The following is an 8,006-nucleotide window of genomic DNA, read 5'->3' as shown; positions in this document are numbered from 1 at the left end:
GCCACTTTCTCTAACTCAAACTAAGATCAATTAGACGAATAATCTAGAACTCCAGGCACATCTCTAACTATAACTTTACAACCTCCAGGTCAAAAATAAGCAAACCACTCCAACTTGACAGCTAAAATAAATATCACCATAATACCGTACCCCTCCCTTATCTAATAACCCAAAGATCAACAATATTTCCCCAACTCAGACCACGAATACCCCCAAAACAAATTTGATAACTTAGCCTAAAGTAACAAAATGAAGATTTTAATTAGCCTAAAGTATAAAAATCTCACCATACCCCGGATCATTTGACAAACAAAAATAAAGAAAAAGACGACCTCCCAGTCACCATGAAAATTGCCCCCAACAATTTTTTACAAAACTCAACCCACTTGTCAAAAAACTAATAAATAATTCGACCACACTAGAAAATCGCCTCAAACAGCAAAAAATATACGACCAAGAGATCATTTCTTAAATGCTCTTCTCTCAAACAGTTGCTCAAATACTTATAAATTTTAAACATTTTTTTTCAATACTTGAAGCCTTTATAATATTTCTTTTTGATATACTTGAATCTTTTCTAATAATCCTAATCATTTTTTGTAACATTTTTTTAATTTTCTATACAATACTCGAACTATTCCTCCAACTTTCCAAAACCCTTGAATATATCCACAGGTACGATTTTAACAACTTGTCTAAATGATACGAACAATTTTCAGTAGAACCGATATTTTTTTATTATTTGTAATTTTCATAGCATTCTTATCATCCCTCATTTTGACCATCTGTAAATGTATAAAGAAAGCAATCCTCACATTTGCCCTAGCAACAGTCCTTCTAATTCTTTTTTTGGAAGAATATTACAATAAACACAAAATTTCTCACTAAAGTAACAATTCAAAAATCCATCAAAAATTGCTACCCAACAGTCACAAAATCAGTCTTCACCGACATCATCCCAAGATAATCCAACACCACCTTCAACTACTCAAAATCCTCAAACATCTACACGAATTTCTTTTCAAGACAATCCATACACTTTTGAAGAACGGCACGCTCGTTTATCTGAACCACTAGAACCAGTTCAACGACAAGCATCTCTAAGTGAACCAACATATAATCTTTACCCAACACTACCACAAGAACTAATCAGAATACGAAACCTTAGTCAAAACCAAAACACAACAGAAATCAATAGACAAATTATACATCCTCGACGAAATAGAAATTTTCAAACTCCCCGAGTTCATTTTGATATACCTCAATCCCCATCACAAACCACTCCAGAAAACACCACTGGTATCACACCAGAAACTCCTACACTTTTTTCACAACGTAGCACCTCAAGCTTACCATCAGATTACTTAGGTTCAACACCAACATCTGAACAAATACGTGAAAATCCTTTTAACCCCCCAAACCTAACATCACGACTGCCATATTGGACTACACATTCATTTACACAAGGTGAACCAAATTTAGTCAATGACCCCATAGATATTTCTACGGATACAACAACATCCTCATCACTTCCAGAAACATTATCACTACCATCAACACCATCAATAAGCCAATTTTCACCACCACCCTTTAACTTAAACTTTCCAAATAATCTCGACGCCAGATATCGAGAACAATCATCCATAAATATTCCTTTAAGATTAGATTGGAATACATTCACAGCACCTCCACCATTATTTGGACAGCATCAAGAAAGTAACCGCCTTCATAACTGGGCACTTAATAGATTACAATATCGCCAAGATATTCACAACGATATCCGTGATCACAATATTCAAATACTCCAACAAAACAGTTTACAATTAAAGTTTGAAATCACAGTTAAATTAAACAATATTACACAACATCCCTACCCATTAAATCCACCTAACATAACAGCTCAATCACTACCACCACCGTTTATAACTACTGAAGTAATATATAAATACGACAGATACACCAAAAACACAATTGGTTACATTACATTTTATAATCCATACTCAGGATTATCATACACATGTATATTCTAAAATTATTAATTTTTCTTCAACTCCCTTTTCTAGTAATCTCAAATCAAAACATAAACCCTTCTCCTCGTACAGGACCACAAGATTTATTAGTAACACATTACGATTGTGAAGAAAATGAACAAAAAACACTACACAAATATGCAATAAATCAAGTATCACAATGTGAAACAGAACCACAAGCTATAGAAACCACAGATATAATAGCAACACTCTATTCAAAAGCCCGAGCAACAACAGTTACAGGTTATAAATTCACAGCGACATTTTCCGAAAAGAAAGTACATTGTTCACAAGTCTCCAACGGCAACAAAAACCGACTTGACCATGAATCATTCTATCAAAGTAATATAGAACGTCTTTTACATCTCAATCCCGACGATTGTAAAAATGAATTACTTAGACTAAACATCACACAAAATAAAAATTCCCAAAGAAAATTAGTTAATTTTCAAGTTTTTTCAGACTCTGTACACCAATCACAACTTGAAAGACACCAAGGACATATAAAACTAGACGAAAAATACCCGTATAACGGCGCACACGGACGATTAACCTATGACCTACACGATAAACATTGGATACCACACATTGGTATAAATGACCCATCAAACTGCAAAGCAGACACAAAAAATAAAGGATACCAAGAAATAATGTTTTTCGATTGGAAAATACAACTCGAAAAAATACAACTCACACGAGATTTATCTGATAATACAATGATCTATCAAGGAATCCGACTACCTTGTAAAAATGATCAAGGATATTGCGACCCTACAACAAGAACACAAGCAACAATTGTTTGGTTCCCCGAAGATACATGTACAACATTTCAAGTAGCAAAAATACACGCTCGTATGATAAAATTTCACGAAAAATATTTCATACAATCAATTCCTTATGAACAAGTCCATCCATCACGCAAACTAAGTTCCGATTTTAGAAACATAGACAATATAGAAAATAAATTGACACGATTTCAAATATATCAAGAAACAGAACTTGCATGTAAATACAGGAATCCACTTCACAGAACACAATACTCTGAAATATTAGTTGAATACGAAAAAGGATTCGACATGACCACTGGAAAAGTAAAAATCGACCCATATGCCACAGGTCATCCTCTAAACGAAGGAACATCCTATATACCAGTTAATTTTGAAAAAAGCAACGGACAACCTGGTGGACATCTAAAACCTTATGACACCAGAAGCACACGCTTACAAGAATTATCACTAATGAATACTACATATTTCGGTAATATCCACTATGATATTCATTTGGATATGAAACTAGACTATACAATTAGCCGCATTTTTCAAGAAATGTCACTCTCCGAATTAGAAACACTACACCAACTATGCGAATTAGAACGAACACAAATATTACAATCACTTGCACTAGCAGTATTAAAAATACCCTACGCAGGATACTTACTATCAGGAAATAGATCAAATTTTTTAGACTACGAAGGAAACATCTTATGGTTTTATACTTGTACTAAAAAAGTATCACCACTATACGTTTTTGAAGATAAACGATGTTATAAAAGAATCCCTATCTTTTATAAGAATAAAGTACATTTCGTGGATACACTTTCACGAAGAACCTATTTCTGGGATACCGCAGTCCCATGTGGATCAGAAAACAGCCACAATGTAGTACAACTAAACCCTGATGAAAATAAATATTATCTTCTCACACCATATCCCACATTAATGCAATCACTCAAAAAATTTTCACCAGAAAGCATTCGCGCTATCGCTCGAAACCCAAATATAGACTTACAATCAATAGGAATCTATTCAAAATCAGATATTCAACATCACATTAGAACACAACAATTCCAAGAATTATTAACACAAATGGACACTATACAAAGACAATCAATAGACCAAAATTTACGCAAACTTGCAGAAACCGCAGGATTTGCCGATATCTACACACAAGACTATAGCGGATATTTTAAAGACATTAAAGATTATATATATCTAAACGGTGAAAAATACCGTCCCCAAGATATATCACCTATCAATATTTTTAGCTTTGTTACACTCAAGAATGAAATTCTTGATTTTCTAGGATGGCCCTACTACATCTTAGAAAAATTGACTATTTTATACGCAATGTTTAACTTTATTGGATTTCTTTTCTCACTCTTAAAAGGAATCTACAATACATGTGCTATACACACACAAGTAAACAGACAAGCAAGCGTAGCACGCATACTCTTTGCAGGATTTTTTGGAATCTTTTCTACATCTATAAACAAAATTCTTTTAGACGCACAAATAAAAGAATATAACACAAGAATAACAACACGACAAAATACATACGACGAAGAACATAACAATGTAGACATAACGCCAACGGCACCACAATTACCACCCCTACCAAATAACCATCCACTATCCCTAGTCCCACGAAATTTTCGAAATTTAGCCATCACACATAACCCAAATTTTCGACTCACCACATCACAAAGTCCCATTCAACATATAATGACACACCAGCCACAAGATGATAATACTTATGAACAAATTATTGAACAACCCCATACCACCGCTTTTCAGTCTCAAAATAATCATTTTTTTAGCCCACGATGAGCCGCCAACTTGGATCACTACACCGATCAAATTCCCACCCAACCAATCTTACCTCTACATTCCCAATAATACCACTTTTTGCTTTCCCGCCACCCGATTTTCCATCTAGCAATGTAACATCAGGCATGAATTCCGACACTAATTCACACATCTCAGTTTTATATTCCATCTCACAGCTAAATAACCCGAATATTGAAACCCCCGATGAATTTGCCGACTCAGAACCATCCCCATCCAATAATTTTCATAACCCTTCTAATTTTTCTCAACCCCCTTTTCAACCCATATTACCCAATAACCCTGACCCAATCACCCCCACACCCTCTTATGCTTCCCAAGTTACCCCAACCTATTCCTCATACCATTCTGACCGATCATCTCATTCTCCAGACACCCCCCGAATCTCCCCAGAGCTAGAAAATTTTATTACCCTCCAACAACAACCCTACCACCTAAACACCCCGACCATAAACCAAATCTCCTCCACTACAAATTCATCCAATCCCCCTACACCCTCTTCAATTTATACTGAATCATTAACACCATCATCCACATCCACTATATCTTCACTAAACACTAACAGAGCTTACCGCACTTTTAAAAGAAAATTCCCCAACCATCCTTTCCCAGCAAAACCAGGAACAGCCCGTGAATACATCAACCACCCCCAGCATACTAACACTAAAGAATTTTTAGCTATCACTTTACCCTCGTTTCCACAATACACCTTAAACACCCCTCACGACGCTAACGAAACACGCAACTTTGTAGATGAATACGTTTTAATGCCCACTCTCTCTTGGACCTCATACTATCATTTCACTAACCCTCTTTGCTTACCTTTATCCAGCACTTCCATCGATATAGACCGAAACAAAGACATGCTATATCAACTAACTACACCACTAACCGCTAGACAGTTTACTTACGTTGGATATAAAAAATCACTAAAAATACACACTGCACCTAGAGCTAATGAATATACACTAGAATACTACGATCACAACATCATTAGAGCTAACCAAGATCAATTCTTAGACGACGATCGCTTCGCTAATCCACAAATCACCGAGAAATTTTTCATCAAGACACCATATGTATTTACACTAAACATCTTCGACCGAAAGTTTGATCACATTATTTCAGAAGCACTAACAAACACACAAGCATACGAAAGTTTTAAAGAACGCTTCCAAATCTTTTCACTAACCTTTCATTTCCTTGCACCACACGAAAGAGATTTACACTGCTCGCACGATATTATGTTGCGAACTAAACAAACACATACATACAGTTACTATCGTTTCATCCAAAATCACTTTGACCTCCACACACCCTCTAGACAACCACACCATCGTTTTCAATTCATCAATTCAAAATACACTTCACCGTATTTCCTAAATTTCACATATTGTATTAAAGACACTAACCTCCATGGTATTCTTCGTAATTATGACCCCATAACCCAAATGTACATTTTCTGCCCCATCACCAAGACCTTCAACGCCGAAGAATCCCGACCCTTCCTTATCCCGCACGAGTTTGTACAGCCTATAGAAATCCCAATTTTAGAATTCATCCACAACACGAAATTTAACCACAAATTATATAACTTAATCCAAAACACACCTTATGAGTTTGCAGTAGGCACTGAAGAACTAACCATTATTAAGGCACTTCAATTGCTTTGGCCACTACTTCAGACTAAAAATATCATCCGCATTCTAGCTAAACTACTAACAACTTCAGAACTAATTCACGACATCTTCCCCCACGGTTTTTTCCCCGACGACTAACAGGTAAGTATGAATTAAATGAATATAACTAACTAATTGAAATATTAAAAAACTCACCATACTTTATTCATGTTTTCTTTAGATTTTTAGCCTTCATCCTAGACCATCTGAAAAATTCACAAAAGAAAAATAAAAAATAGCAAACTTCTTCAAAACTGTTTAAAACCCTATTAAACTTTTGCACCAACAATTAAATAAATATAATACCAATGCAGTAAATTAATTTATAAATTTTCCCCCAACAGCAGTAAATCTAATTATGATGAAAATTTGTATCTTAAAATTCCCCCATAACTAGCAGTAAATTTCCAAATTCTATGCAGTAAATTAATAAAATGCGATTGCAGTACTAACCTTTTGATATTTTTATTCATTTGCACAGAAATTCTATCCACACTCGCACAGCTCGCCCACGAAGAATTGTTTAAAATAATGAATTTCAGTTTCAAGTTTTCACACTCAATAACTCTAACACACGATAACAAGTTTCAAACTTTCCTTTAACCCGGTTGGAAAGGAATCATATACTAAACAAAACTAACCAACGCAGCTTACTAAATACCACAAATCATAGAATAACAGCATGACTAAGAAAAGGAAACCAACGGTACCCAAACCGGATTAACCCAGTTTAAAACTGGATAATTTATTCTTTTGAAGACTATTATAAAGTCTTAGAAAGAAATAATAAAACACAAAAAAGTCGAAAGACAAACCCATACCACAAACAATTTGATTTTTGAAAAAAGGACATAACCAACAAGACATAAATAAAACCACAACAAACCCAACATAAAACATTGTCACATAACAGGACCCCTAACAAACACCGCATGAAATCATACTCCCACTCCTGGCCTAACCCACCAGGAAAGGACGTCCTGAGCATGCTCTATAGCCGGCCTAACCCACCGCGCTACATCCACGCTTTGTGACCACACCTTTATTTTTAATAAGAGCTACTCAAGGGTGAGTAACTCTTCAAAATAACCGAACTAAAACAAAAAGCTTTTGTGAAAACAACTAACTAAAATCATGATTAAAAAATATTAAACTAATAAAAGTTTTATAAAATGTAAAATCACATGATGCAATATATAGATCAGAATACAACACCAAGGACGAACATCAAAAGACAAGACGACCTCACTACACTCGAGAGAGAATAACCAACTACAATCGATATGCCGCTCACAATCACAACTCAAAGGATTTAGAGTACGACTTGACTTCGCAGAAAAGGACTTCATTGAACTAGACCAATGACCACCTCGATGTTCAAGTATACGTACAGATCCGAGTAACCAGGCATCCCCTCCACGCACAATCTCCACGCCATTCCCAAGCTAGATCAGACACAAAAAGAAGTTCTCCCCGAAGAACAGAAAAACCTGACATAGCCAACCATTCTGAAATCAGAATTGATTTTGTTGCAAAGACTCAGTCGTTGTCACAAGAAGAAGCGGAAGAAAATTATGATGTTCGCCAAATACCAACGTCCATCATCCACCCTTGAATTACAGAAGAACTGTTCTAAAAAACTCTGTAAAACCCGGATGGGTGGAACCTGATCT

This window comes from Symsagittifera roscoffensis, chromosome 5 (genome assembly GCF_963678635.1).
Source record: "Symsagittifera roscoffensis chromosome 5, txSymRosc1.1, whole genome shotgun sequence".
Classification (NCBI taxonomy): Eukaryota; Metazoa; Xenacoelomorpha; order Acoela; family Convolutidae; genus Symsagittifera; species Symsagittifera roscoffensis.
Note: the sequence above shows the minus strand (reverse complement) of the source record.